This window comes from Pseudophryne corroboree, unplaced genomic scaffold, assembly GCF_028390025.1.
Source record: "Pseudophryne corroboree isolate aPseCor3 unplaced genomic scaffold, aPseCor3.hap2 scaffold_1303, whole genome shotgun sequence".
Classification (NCBI taxonomy): domain Eukaryota; kingdom Metazoa; phylum Chordata; class Amphibia; order Anura; family Myobatrachidae; genus Pseudophryne; species Pseudophryne corroboree.
Window position 1 is genome coordinate 102,148 of NW_026967929.1, and position 14,675 is coordinate 116,822.

General features: G+C 41.1%; 4 non-coding genes across 4 annotated transcripts; all 4 read right to left on the reverse strand.

Moving 5' to 3' along the window:
* Positions 1-940: 940 nt before the first annotated feature.
* TRNAI-UAU (transfer RNA isoleucine (anticodon UAU)) lies at positions 941-1,033 on the reverse strand. Its single transcript is given in 2 exon segments — positions 941-976; positions 996-1,033. It is a non-coding gene; the product is annotated as a tRNA-Ile (tRNA).
* Positions 1,034-2,744: 1,711 nt separating this feature from the next.
* Positions 2,745-2,837, reverse strand: TRNAI-UAU (transfer RNA isoleucine (anticodon UAU)). The gene is given in 2 exon segments: positions 2,745-2,780; positions 2,800-2,837. It is a non-coding gene; the product is annotated as a tRNA-Ile (tRNA).
* A 1,709-nt stretch (positions 2,838-4,546) lies between these two features.
* TRNAI-UAU (transfer RNA isoleucine (anticodon UAU)) lies at positions 4,547-4,639 on the reverse strand. The gene is given in 2 exon segments: positions 4,547-4,582; positions 4,602-4,639. It is a non-coding gene; the product is annotated as a tRNA-Ile (tRNA).
* Positions 4,640-6,350: 1,711 nt separating this feature from the next.
* On the reverse strand, positions 6,351-6,443 carry TRNAI-UAU (transfer RNA isoleucine (anticodon UAU)). The gene is given in 2 exon segments: positions 6,351-6,386; positions 6,406-6,443. It is a non-coding gene; the product is annotated as a tRNA-Ile (tRNA).
* Between the last annotated feature and the right edge of the window lie 8,232 nt (positions 6,444-14,675).

Here is a 14,675-nt window from a genome sequence, read left to right on the forward strand (position 1 = left end):
TAAGAAAAGGAAAAAAAAACATTATACAAAGATGCTCCAGGTGAGGCTTGACCTCACAACCTTGGCATTGCTCAACAGATACTGTCTTATAAGTTTCGCGCGCTGACCAATTGCGCCACTGGAGCACTTTGCAGCATTAATTGGTTATGCTAGATGTGGATTTTATTCAATACAATCAGTACATTCATAAGAATTGAAAAAGAAAATCATTTATGGTGATGAATGATGAGCAACAAAGGGACATGCATGCCAGATGGCACTTGAATAAGCTGTCCACGGTGATAGAAAAGGTTTAAAAAACAACAACAACAACAATGTTATCATAATAAATGTCATATTTTAGCTTCTGTGGTCATTTTTTACAAGCTAAACACTGCAAGACTGTTTTACAGTTGAAGCAAGGATAAAATATCAACTCTAGTGATGAGACACTTGCTGTAATGACTTCCAACTCAGACGGGACTTAAACCCACAACCACTGGCTTAGGAGAACAGTGCCTTATCCATTATGCCAGTGGTGCTTACTGATGTCCTTATTTAAGACTGATAGGTTTTTAATAGTCAATTATTTATTTTTGAAAAAAAGTGAAGCTGTTTACTGTGTTCTTTGCATTACCAAGTCCAGCAAGAAATGTGCTGGTACTATCCAGAGCTGTCAGTATGGATTATCATGCTATATTGCAGAAAATCAATTTGATGCAACTGCTTTACCAGCAGTATGTTAATCTTTTCCATTGCTGTTTTGTTGGCTGACTGAAGGAAGATATGCAGTGCATTTGAACCAAAGCAGATGTGTGCTGACAACTTAAATGCACAATCATGTATGTGTGTTTTCTTTCTTTCTTCCATCCTTTGTAATAGCATATTAAATATTAAGGTAGCAGTTTATAATCAATGACTAATGACATAAAAAAAGGAAAAAAAAAACATTATACAAAGCTGCTCAAGGTGAGGCTTGAACTCACAACCTCGGCATTGCTCAACAGATACTGTATTATAAGTACCGCGCGCTGACCAATTGCGCCACTGGAGCACTTTGCAGCGTTAATTGGTTATGCTAGATGTGGATTTTATTCAATACAATCAGTACAGTCATAAGAATTGAAAAAGAAAATAATTTTTGGTGATGAATGATGAGCAACAAAGGAACATCCATGCCAGATGGCACTTGAATAAGCTGTCCACTGTGATAGAAAAGGTTTAAAAAACAACAACAACAATGTTATCATAATTAATGTCATATTTTAGCTTCTGTGGTCATTTTTTACAAGCTAAACACTGCAGGACTGTTTTACAGTTGAAGCAAGGATAAAATATAAACTCTAGTGATGAGACACTTTCTGTAATGACTTCCAACTCAGACGGGACTTAAACCCACAACCACTGGCTTAGGAGAACAGTGCCTTATCCATTATGCCAGTGGTGCTTACTGATGTCCTTATTTAAGACTGATAGGGTTTTAATAGTCAACTATTTATTTTTGAAAAAAAATTTAAGCTGTTTACTGTGTTCTTTGCATTACCAAGTCCAGCAAGAAATGTGCTGGTACTATCCAGAGCTGTCAGTATGGATTATCATGCTATATTGCAGAAAATCAATTTGATGCAACTGCTTTACCAACAGTATGTTATTCTTTTCCATTGCTGTTTTGTTGGCTGACTGAAGGAAGATATGCAGTGCATTTGAATCAAAGCAGATGTGTGCTGACAACTTAAATGCACAATCATGTTTGTGTGTTTTCTTTCTTTCTTCCATCCTTTGTAATATCATATTAAATATTAAGGCTACAAGTTTATAATCAATGACTAATGACATAAGAAAAGGAAAAAAAACAGTATACAAAGATGCTCCAGGTGAGGCTTGAACTCACAACCTTGACATTGCTCAACAGATACTGTCTTATAAGTACCGCGTGCTGACCAACTGCGCCACTGGAGCACTTTGCAACATTGATTGGTTATGCTAGATGTGGATTTTATTCAATGCAATCAGTACAGTCATAAGAATTGAAAAAGAAAATCATTTTTGGTGATGAATGATGAGCAACAAAGGAACATGCATGCCAGATGGTACTTAAATAAGATGTCCACGGTGATAGAAAATGTTTAAAAAAAAACAACAACAATGTTATCATAATAAATGTCATTTTTTAGCTTCTGTGGTCATTTTTTGCAAGCTAAACACTGCAAGACTGTTTTACAGTCGAAGCAAGGATAAAATATCAATTCTAGTGATGAGACACTTGCTGTAATGACTTCCACCCCATATGGAACTTGGACCCCCTGTCTTAGGAGGGCAGTGACTTATCCATTATGCCAGTGGTGCTTACTGATGTTCTTATTTAAGACTGTTAGGTTTTTAATAGTCAATTATTTATTTTTGAGGAAAAAGTGAAGCTGTTAACTGTGTTCTTTGCATTACCAAGTCCAGCAAGAAATGTGCTGGTACTATCCAGAGCTGTCAGTATGGATTATCATGCTATATTGCAGAAAATCAATTTGATGCAACTGCTTTACCAACAGTATGTTAATCTTTTCAATTGCTGTTTTGTTGGCTGACTGAAGGAAGATATGCAGTGCATTTGAACCAAAGCAGATGTGTGCTGACAACTTAAATGCACAATCATGTTTGTGTTTTTTCTTTCTTTCTTCCATCCTTTGTAATATCATATTAAATATTAAGGTAGCAGTTTATAATCAATGACTAATGACATAAAAAAAGGAAAAAAAAACATTAGACAAAGCTGCTCCAAGTGAGGCTTGAACTCACAACCTCGGCATTGCTCAACAGATACTGTCTTATAAGTACCGCGCGCTGACCAATTGCGCCACTGGAGCACTTTGCAGCATTAATTAGTTATGCTAGATGTGGATTTTATTCAATACAATCAGTACAGTCATAAGAATTGAAAAAGAAAATCATTTTTGGTGATGAATGATGAGCAACAAAGGAACATGCATGCCAGATGGCACTTGAATAAGCTGTCCACGGTGATAGAAAAGGTTTAAAAAACAACAGCAACAATGTTATCATAATTAATGTCATATTTTAGCTTCTGTGGTCACTTTTTACAAGCTAAACACTGCAAGACTGTTTTACAGTTGAAGCAAGGATAAAATATCAACTCTACTGATGAGACACTTGCTGTAATGACTTCCAACTCAGACGGGACTTAAACCCACAACCACTGGCTTAGGAGAACAGTGCCTTATCCATTATTCCAGTGGTGCTCACTGATGTCCTTATTTAAGACTGTTAGGTTTTTAATAGTCAATTATTTATTTTTAAAAAAAAGTGAAGCTGTTTACTGTGTTCTTTGCATTACCAAGTCCAGCAAGAAATGTGCTGGTACTATCCAGAGCTGTCAGTATGGATTATCATGCTATATTGCAGAAAATCAATTTGATGCAACTGCTTTACCAACAGTATGTTATTCTTTTCCATTGCTGTTTTGTTGGCTGACTGAAGGAAGATATGCAGTGCATTTGAATCAAAGCAGATGTGTGCTGACAACTTAAATGCACAATCATGTTTGTGTGTTTTCTTTCTTTCTTCCATCCTTTGTAAAATCATATTAAATATTAAGGCTACAAGTTTATAATCAATGACTAATGACATTAGAAAAGGAAAAAAAACAGTGTACAAAGATGCTCCAGGTGAGGCTTGAACTCACAACCTTGGCATTGCTCAACAGATACTGTCTTATAAGTACCGCGTGCTGACCTACTGCACCACTGGAGCACTTTGCAACATTGATTGGTTATGCTAGATGTGGATTTTATTCAATGCAATCAGTACAGTCATAAGAATTGAAAAAGAAAATCATTTTTGGTGATGAATGATGAGCAACAAAGGAACATGCATGCCAGATGGTACTTAAATAAGATGTCCACGGTGATAGAAAATGTTTAAAAAAAACAACAACAATGTTATCATAATAAATGTCATTTTATAGCTTCTGTGGTCATTTTTTGCAAGCTAAACACTGCAAGACTGTTTTACAGTTGAAGCAAGGATAAAATATCAATTCTAGTGATGAGACACTTGCTGTAATGACTTCCACCCCATATGGAACTTGGACCCCCTGTCTTAGGAGGGCAGTGACTTATCCATTATGCCAGTGGTGCTTACTGATGTTCTTATTTAAGACTGATAGGTTTTTAATAGTCAATTATTTATTTTTGAAAAAATGTGAAGCTGTTTACTGTGTTCTTTGCATTACCAAGTCCAGCAAGAAATGTGCTGGTGCTATCCAGAGCTGTCAGTATGGATTATCATGCTATATTGCAGAAAATCAATTTGATGCAACTGCTTTACCAACAGTATGTTAATCTTTTCCATTGCTGTTTTGTTGGCTGACTGAAGGAAGATATGCAGTGCATTTGAACCAAAGCAGATGTGTGCTGACAACTTAAATGCACAATCATGTTTGTGTTTTTTCTTTCTTTCTTCCATCCTTTGTAATATCATATTAAATATTAAGGTAGCAGTTTATAATCAATGACTAATGACATAAGAAAAGGAAAAAAAAAACATTATACAAAGCTGCTCAAGGTGAGGCTTGAACTCACAACCTCGGCATTGCTCAACAGATACTGTATTATAAGTACCGCGCGCTGACCAATTGCGCCACTGGAGCACTTTGCAGCGTTAATTGGTTATGCTAGATGTGGATTTTATTCAATACAATCAGTACAGTCATAAGAATTGAAAAAGAAAATAATTTTTGGTGATGAATGATGAGCAACAAAGGAACATCCATGCCAGATGGCACTTGAATAAGCTGTCCACTGTGATAGAAAAGGTTTAAAAAACAACAACAACAATGTTATCATAATTAATGTCATATTTTAGCTTCTGTGGTCATTTTTTACAAGCTAAACACTGCAGGACTGTTTTACAGTTGAAGCAAGGATAAAATATAAACTCTAGTGATGAGACACTTTCTGTAATGACTTCCAACTCAGACGGGACTTAAACCCACAACCACTGGCTTAGGAGAACAGTGCCTTATTCATTATGCCAGTGGTGCTTACTGATGTCCTTATTTAAGACTGATAGTGTTTTAATAGTCAACTATTTATTTTTGAAAAAAAATTTAAGCTGTTTACTGTGTTCTTTGCATTACCAAGTCCAGCAAGAAATGTGCTGGTACTATCCAGAGCTGTCAGTATGGATTATCATGCTATATTGCAGAAAATCAATTTGATGCAACTGCTTTACCAACAGTATGTTATTCTTTTCCATTGCTGTTTTGTTGGCTGACTGAAGGAAGATATGCAGTGCATTTGAATCAAAGCAGATGTGTGCTGACAACTTAAATGCACAATCATGTTTGTGTGTTTTCTTTCTTTCTTCCATCCTTTGTAATATCATATTAAATATTAAGGCTACAAGTTTATAATCAATGACTAATGACATAAGAAAAGGAAAAAAAACAGTATACAAAGATGCTCCAGGTGAGGCTTGAACTCACAACCTTGACATTGCTCAACAGATACTGTCTTATAAGTACCGCGTGCTGACCAACTGCGCCACTGGAGCACTTTGCAACATTGATTGGTTATGCTAGATGTGGATTTTATTCAATGCAATCAGTACAGTCATAAGAATTGAAAAAGAAAATCATTTTTGGTGATGAATGATGAGCAACAAAGGAACATGCATGCCAGATGGTACTTAAATAAGATGTCCACGGTGATAGAAAATGTTTAAAAAAAAACAACAACAATGTTATCATAATAAATGTCATTTTTTAGCTTCTGTGGTCATTTTTTGCAAGCTAAACACTGCAAGACTGTTTTACAGTCGAAGCAAGGATAAAATATCAATTCTAGTGATGAGACACTTGCTGTAATGACTTCCACCCCATATGGAACTTGGACCCCCTGTCTTAGGAGGGCAGTGACTTATCCATTATGCCAGTGGTGCTTACTGATGTTCTTATTTAAGACTGTTAGGTTTTTAATAGTCAATTATTTATTTTTGAGGAAAAAGTGAAGCTGTTGACTGTGTTCTTTGCATTACCAAGTCCAGCAAGAAATGTGCTGGTACTATCCAGAGCTGTCAGTATGGATTATCATGCTATATGGCAGAAAATCAATTTGATGCAACTGCTTTACCAACAGTATGTTAATCTTTTCCATTGCTGTTTTGTTGGCTGACTGAAGGAAGATATGCAGTGCATTTGAACCAAAGCAGATGTGTGCTGACAACTTAAATGCACAATCATGTTTGTGTTTTTTCTTTCTTTCTTCCATCCTTTGTAATATCATATTAAATATTAAGGTAGCAGTTTATAATCAATGACTAATGACATAAAAAAAGGAAAAAAAAACATTAGACAAAGCTGCTCCAAGTGAGGCTTGAACTCACAACCTCGGCATTGCTCAACAGATACTGTCTTATAAGTACCGCGCGCTGACCAATTGCGCCACTGGAGCACTTTGCAGCATTAATTGGTTATGCTAGATGTGGATTTTATTCAATACAATCAGTACAGTCATAAGAATTGAAAAAGAAAATCATTTTTGGTGATGAATGATGAGCAACAAAGGCACATGCATGCCAGATGGCACTTGAATAAGCTGTCCACTGTGATAGAAAAGGTTTAAAAAACAACAACAACAATGTTATCCTAATTAATGTCATATTTAAGCTTCTGTGGTCATTTTTTACAAGCTAAACACTGCAAGACTGTTTTACAGTTGAAGCAAGGATAAAATATCAACTCTAGTGATGAGACACTTGCTGTAATGACTTCCAACTCAGACGGGACTTAAACCCACAACCACTGGCTTAGGAGAACAGTGCCTTATCCATTATGCCAGTGGTGCTTACTGATGTCCTTATTTAAGACTGTTAGGTTTTTAATAGTCAATTATTTATTTTTGAAAAAAAGTGAAGCTGTTTACTGTGTTCTTTGCATTACCAAGTCCAGCAAGAAATGTGCTGGTACTATCCAGAGCTGTAAGTATGGATTATCATGCTATATTGCAGAAAATCAATTTGATGCAACTGCTTTACCAACAGTATGTTAATCTTTTCCATTGCTGTTTTGTTGGCTGACTGAAGGAAGATATGCCGTGCATTTGAACCAAAGCAGATGTGTGCTGACAACTTAAATGCACAATCATTAGAGATGAGCGGGTTCGGTTCCTCGGAATCCGAACCCGCCCGAACTTCAGCTTTTTTTACACGGATCCGAGCGACTCGGATCTTCCCGCCTTGCTCGGTTAACCCGAGCGCGCCCGAACGTCATCATGACGCTGTCGGATTCTCGCGAGGCACGGATTCTATCGCGAGACTCGGATTCTATATAAGGAGCCGCGCGTCGCCGCCATTTTCACACGTGCATTGAGATTGATAGGGAGAGGACGTGGCTGGCGTCCTCTCCATTTAGATTATAAGAGAGAGAGATTTACTGGAGCTTAGGAGTAGGAGGAGTACTGTAGAAGTGTAGAGAGTGCAGAGAGTTTACTAGTGAGTGACCACCAGACAGTGCAGTTTATTTAATATATCCGTTCTCTGCCTGAAAAAAGCGATACACACAGTGACTCAGTCACATACCATATCTGTGTGCACTGCTCAGGCTCAGCCCAGTGTGCTGCATCATCTATATATATTATATATCTGTCTGACTGCTCAGCTCACACAGCTTATAATTGTGGGGGAGACTGGGGAGCACTGCAGTGCCAGTTATAGGTTATAGCAGGAGCCAGGAGTACATAATATTATATAGTGAGTGACCACCAGACAGTGCAGTTTATTTAATATATCCGTTCTCTGCCTGAAAAAAGTGATACACACAGTGACTCAGTCACATACCATATCTGTGTGCACTGCTCAGGCTCAGCCCAGTGTGCTGCATCATCTATATATATTATATATCTGTCTGACTGCTCAGCTCACACAGCTTATAATTGTGGGGGAGACTGGGGAGCACTGCAGTGCCAGTTATAGGTTATAGCAGGAGCCAGGAGTACATAATATTATATAGTGAGTGACCACCAGACAGTGCAGTTTATTTAATATATCCGTTCTCTGCCTGAAAAAAGCGATACACACAGTGACTCAGTCACATACCATATCTGTGTGCACTGCTCAGGCTCAGCCCAGTGTGCTGCATCATCTATATATATTATATATCTGTCTGACTGCTCAGCTCACACAGCTTATAATTGTGGGGGAGACTGGGGAGCACTGCAGTGCCAGTTATAGGTTATAGCAGGAGCCAGGAGTACATAATATTATATTAAAATTAAACAGTGCACACTTTTGCTGCAGGAGTGCCACTACCAGTGTGACTGACCAGTGACCTGACCACACTGACCACCAGTATAGTTAGTAGTATACTTATATTGTGATTGCCTGAAAAAGTTAAACACTCGTCGTGTGACTTCACTTGTGTGTTGTTGTTTTTTTTATTCTATAAAAATAAAACTCATTCTGCTGACAGACAGTGTCCAGCAGGTCCGTCATTATATAATATATAATATATACCTGTCCGGCTGCAGTAGTGATATATATATATTTTTTATATCATTTATCATCCAGTCGCAGCAGACACAGTACGGTAGTTCACGGCTGTGGCTACCTCTGTGTCTGCACTCGGCAGGCAGTCCGTCCATAATTGTATACCACCTAACCGTGGTTTTTTTTTCTTCTTTATACATACATACTACTACGACATCTCTTTATCAACCAGTCTATATTAGCAGCAGACACAGTACAGTACGGTAGTTCACGGCTGTGGCTACCTCTGTGTCTGCACTCGGCAGGCAGTCCGTCCATAATTGTATACCACCTAACCGTGGTTTTTTTTTCTTTCTTCTTTATACATACATAGTTACATAGACATCTCTTTATCAACCAGTCTATATTAGCAGCAGACACAGTACAGTACGGTAGTTCACGGCTGTGGCTACCTCTGTGTCTGCACTCGGCAGGCAGTCCGTCCATAATTGTATACCACCTAACCGTGGTTTTTTTTTCTTTCTTCTTTATACATACATAGTTACATAGACATCTCTTTATCAACCAGTCTATATTAGCAGCAGACACAGTACAGTACGGTAGTTCACGGCTGTGGCTACCTCTGTGTCTGCACTCGGCAGGCAGTCCGTCCATAATTGTATACCACCTAACCGTGTTTTTTTTTTCTTTCTTCTTTATACATACATACTACTACGACATCTCTTTATCAACCAGTCTATATTATTAGCAGCAGACACAGTACAGTACGGTAGTTCACGGCTGTGGCTACCTCTGTGTCTGCACTCGGCAGGCAGTCCGTCCATAATTGTATACCACCTAACCGTGGGTTTTTTTTCTTTCTTCTTTATACATACATAGTTACATAGACATCTCTTTATCAACCAGTCTATATTAGCAGCAGACACAGTACAGTACGGTAGTTCACGGCTGTGGCTACCTCTGTGTCTGCACTCGGCAGGCAGTCCATAATTGTATACTAGTATCCATCTCCATTGTTTACCTGAGGTGCCTTTTAGTTGTGCCTATTAAAATATGGAGAACAAAAATGTTGAGGTTCCAAAATTAGGGAAAGATCAAGATCCACTTCCACCTCGTGCTGAAGCTGCTGCCACTAGTCATGGCCGAGACGATGAAATGCCAGCAACGTCGTCTGCCAAGGCCGATGCCCAATGTCATAGTACAGAGCATGTCAAATCCAAAACACCAAATATCAGAAAAAAAAGGACTCCAAAACCTAAAATAAAATTGTCGGAGGAGAAGCGTAAACTTGCCAATATGCCATTTACGACACGGAGTGGCAAGGAACGGCTGAGGCCCTGGCCTATGTTCATGGCTAGTGGTTCAGCTTCACATGAGGATGGAAGCACTCAGCCTCTCGCTAGAAAAATGAAAAGACTCAAGCTGGCAAAAGCAGCACAGCAAAGAACTGTGCATTCTTCGAAATCCCAAATCCACAAGGAGAGTCCAATTGTGTCGGTTGCGATGCCTGACCTTCCCAACACTGGACGTGAAGAGCATGCGCCTTCCACCATTTGCACGCCCCCTGCAAGTGCTGGAAGGAGCACCCGCAGTCCAGTTCCTGATAGTCAGATTGAAGATGTCAGTGTTGAAGTACACCAGGATGAGGAGGATATGGGTGTTGCTGGCGCTGGGGAGGAAATTGACCAGGAGGATTCTGATGGTGAGGTGGTTTGTTTAAGTCAGGCACCCAGGGAGACACCTGTTGTCCGTGGGAGGAATATGGCCGTTGACATGCCAGGTGAAAATACCAAAAAAATCAGCTCTTCGGTGTGGAGGTATTTCACCAGAAATGCGGACAACAGGTGTCAAGCCGTGTGTTCCCTTTGTCAAGCTGTAATAAGTAGGGGTAAGGACGTTAACCACCTCGGAACATCCTCCCTTATACGTCACCTGCAGCGCATTCATAATAAGTCAGTGACAAGTTCAAAAACTTTGGGTGACAGCGGAAGCAGTCCACTGACCAGTAAATCCCTTCCTCTTGTAACCAAGCTCACGCAAACCACCCCACCAACTCCCTCAGTGTCAATTTCCTCCTTCCCCAGGAATGCCAATAGTCCTGCAGGCCATGTCACTGGCAATTCTGACGAGTCCTCTCCTGCCTGGGATTCCTCCGATGCATCCTTGCGTGTAACGCCTACTGCTGCTGGCGCTGCTGTTGTTGCTGCTGGGAGTCGATGGTCATCCCAGAGGGGAAGTCGGAAGCCCACTTGTACTACTTCCAGTAAGCAATTGACTGTTCAACAGTCCTTTGCGAGGAAGATGAAATATCACAGCAGTCATCCTGCTGCAAAGCGGATAACTGAGGCCTTGACAACTATGTTGGTGTTAGACGTGCGTCCGGTATCCGCCGTTAGTTCACAGGGAACTAGACAATTTATTGAGGCAGTGTGCCCCCGTTACCAAATACCATCTAGGTTCCACTTCTCTAGGCAGGCGATACCGAGAATGTACACGGACGTCAGAAAAAGACTCACCAGTGTCCTAAAAAATGCAGTTGTACCCAATGTCCACTTAACCACGGACATGTGGACAAGTGGAGCAGGGCAGGGTCAGGACTATATGACTGTGACAGCCCACTGGGTAGATGTATGGACTCCCGCCGCAAGAACAGCAGCGGCGGCACCAGTAGCAGCATCTCGCATCTCTTTCCTAGGCAGGCTACGCTTTGTATCACCGCTTTCCAGAATACGCACACAGCTGAAAACCTCTTACGGCAACTGAGGAAGATCATCGCGGAATGGCTTACCCCAATTGGACTCTCCTGTGGATTTGTGGCATCGGACAACGCCAGCAATATTGTGTGTGCATTAAATATGGGCAAATTCCAGCACGTCCAATGTTTTGCACATACCTTGAATTTGGTGGTGCAGAATTTTTTAAAAAACGACAGGGGCGTGCAAGAGATGCTGTCGGTGGCCAGAAGAATTGCGGGACACTTTCGGCGTACAGGCACCACGTACAGAAGACTGGAGCACCACCAAAAACTACTGAACCTGCCCTGCCATCATCTGAAGCAAGAAGTGGTAACGAGGTGGAATTCAACCCTCTATATGCTTCAGAGGTTGGAGGAGCAGCAAAAGGCCATTCAAGCCTATACAATTGAGCACGATATAGTAGGTGGAATGCACCTGTCTCAAGCGCAGTGGAGAATGATTTCAACGTTGTGCAAGGTTCTGATGCCCTTTGAACTTGCCACACGTGAAGTCAGTTCAGACACTGCCAGCCTGAGTCAGGTCATTCCCCTCATCAGGCTTTTGCAGAAGAAGCTGGAGACATTGAAGGAGGAGCTAACACGGAGCGATTCCGCTAGGCATGTGGGACTTGTGGATGGAGCCCTTAATTCGCTTAACAAGGATTCACGGGTGGTCAATCTGTTGAAATCAGAGCACTACATTTTGGCCACCGTGCTCGATCCTAGATTTAAAGCCTACCTTGGATCTCTCTTTCCGGCAGACACAAGTCTGCAGGGGTTGAAAGACCTGCTGGTGACAAAATTGTCAAGTCAAGCGGAACGCGACCTGTCAACATCTCCTCCTTCACATTCTCCCGCAACTGGGGGTGCGAGGAAAAGGCTCAGAATTCCGAGCCCACCCGCTGGCGGTGATGCAGGGCAGTCTGGAGCGACTGCTGATGCTGACATCTGGTCCGGACTGAAGGACCTGACAACGATTACGGACATGTCGTCTACTGTCACTGCATATGATTCTCTCAACATTGATAGAATGGTGGAGGATTATATGAGTGACCGCATCCAAGTAGGCACGTCACACAGTCCGTACTTATACTGGCAGGAAAAAGAGGCAATTTGGAGGCCCTTGCACAAACTGGCTTTATTCTACCTAAGTTGCCCTCCCACAAGTGTGTACTCCGAAAGAGTGTTTAGTGCCGCCGCTCACCTTGTCAGCAATCGGCGTACGAGGTTACATCCAGAAAATGTGGAGAAGATGATGTTCATTAAAATGAATTATAATCAATTCCTCCGCGGAGACATTGACCAGCAGCAATTGCCTCCACAAAGTACACAGGGAGCTGAGATGGTGGATTCCAGTGGGGACGAATTGATAATCTGTGAGGAGGGGGATGTACACGGTGATATATCGGAGGGTGATGATGAGGTGGACATCTTGCCTCTGTAGAGCCAGTTTGTGCAAGGAGAGATTAATTGCTTCTTTTTTGGGGGGGGTCCAAACCAACCCGTCATATCAGTCACAGTCGTGTGGCAGACCCTGTCACTGAAATGATGGGTTGGTTAAAGTGTGCATGTCCTGTTTTGTTTATACAACATAAGGGTGGGTGGGAGGGCCCAAGGACAATTCCATCATGCACCTCTTTTTTCTTTTCTTTTTCTTTGCATCATGTGCTGATTGGGGAGGGTTTTTTGGAAGAGACATCCTGCGTGACACTGCAGTGCCACTCCTAAATGGGCCCGGTGTTTGTGTCGGCCACTAGGGTCGCTAATCTTACTCACACAGTCAGCTACCTCATTGCGCCTCTTTTTTTCTTTGCGTCATGTGCTGTTTGGGGAGGGTTTTTTGGAAGGGACATCCTGCGTGACACTGCAGTGCCACTCCTAGATGGGCCCGGTGTTTGTGTCGGCCACTAGGGTCGCTAATCTTACTCACACAGCTACCTCATTGCGCCTCTTTTTTTCTTTGCGTCATGTGCTGTTTGGGGAGGGTTTTTTGGAAGGGACATCCTGCGTGACACTGCAGTGCCACTCCTAGATGGGCCCGGTGTTTGTGTCGGCCACTAGGGTCGCTAATCTTACTCACACAGCTACCTCATTGCGCCTCTTTTTTTCTTTGCGTCATGTGCTGTTTGGGGAGGGTTTTTTGGAAGGGCCATCCTGCGTGACACTGCAGTGCCACTCCTAGATGGGCCCGGTGTTTGTGTCGGCCACTAGGGTCGCTAATCTTACTCACACAGCTACCTCATTGCGCCTCTTTTTTTCTTTGCGTCATGTGCTGTTTGGGGAGGGTTTTTTGGAAGGGACATCCTGCGTGACACTGCAGTGCCACTCCTAGATGGGCCCGGTGTTTGTGTCGGCCACTAGGGTCGCTTATCTTACTCACACAGCGACCTCGGTGCAAATTTTAGGACTAAAAATAATATTATGAGGTGTGAGGTATTCAGAATAGACTGAAAATGAGTGTAAATTATGGTTTTTGAGGTTAATAATACTTTGGGATCAAAATGACCCCCAAATTCTATGATTTAAGCTGTTTTTTAGTGTTTTTTTAAAAAAACACCCGAATCCAAAACACACCCGAATCCGACAAAAAAAATTCGGTGAGGTTTTGCCAAAACGCGTTCGAACCCAAAACACGGCCGCGGAACCGAACCCAAAACCAAAACACAAAACCCGAAAAATTTCAGGCGCTCATCTCTAACAATCATGTTTGTGTTTTTTCTTTCTTTCTTCCATCCTTTGTAATATCATATTAAATATTAAGGTAGCAGTTTATAATCAATGACTAATGACATAAGATGCTCCAGGTGAGGCTTGAACTTACAACCTCGGCATTGCTCAACAGATACTGTCTTATAAGTACCTCATGCTGACCAATTGCGCCACTGGAGCTCTTTGCAGCATTGATTGGTTATGCTAGATGTGGATTTTATTCAATACAATCAGTACAGTCATAAGAATTGAAAAAGAAAATCATTTTTGGTTATGAATGATGAGCAACAAAGGAACATGCATGCCAGATGGCACTTGAATAAGCTGTCCACGGTGATAGAAAAGGTTTAAAAAACAACAACAACAATGTTATCATAATTAATGTCATATTTTAGCTTCTGTGGTCATTTTTTACAAGCTAAATACTGCAAGACTGTTTTACAGTTGAAGCAAGGATAAAATATCAACTCTAGTGATGAGACACTTGCTGTAATGACTTCCAACTCAGATGGGACTTAAACCCACAACCACTGGCTTAGGAGTACAGTGCCTTATCCATTGTGCCAGTGGTGCTCACTGATGTCCTAATTTAAGACTGTTAGGTTTTTAATAGTCAATTATTTATTTTTGATGAAAAAGTGAAGCTGTTTACTGTGTTCTTTGCATTACCAAGTCCAGCAAGAAATGTGCTGGTACTATCCAGAGCTGTCAGTATGGATTATCATGCTATATTGCAGAAAATCAATTTGATGCAACT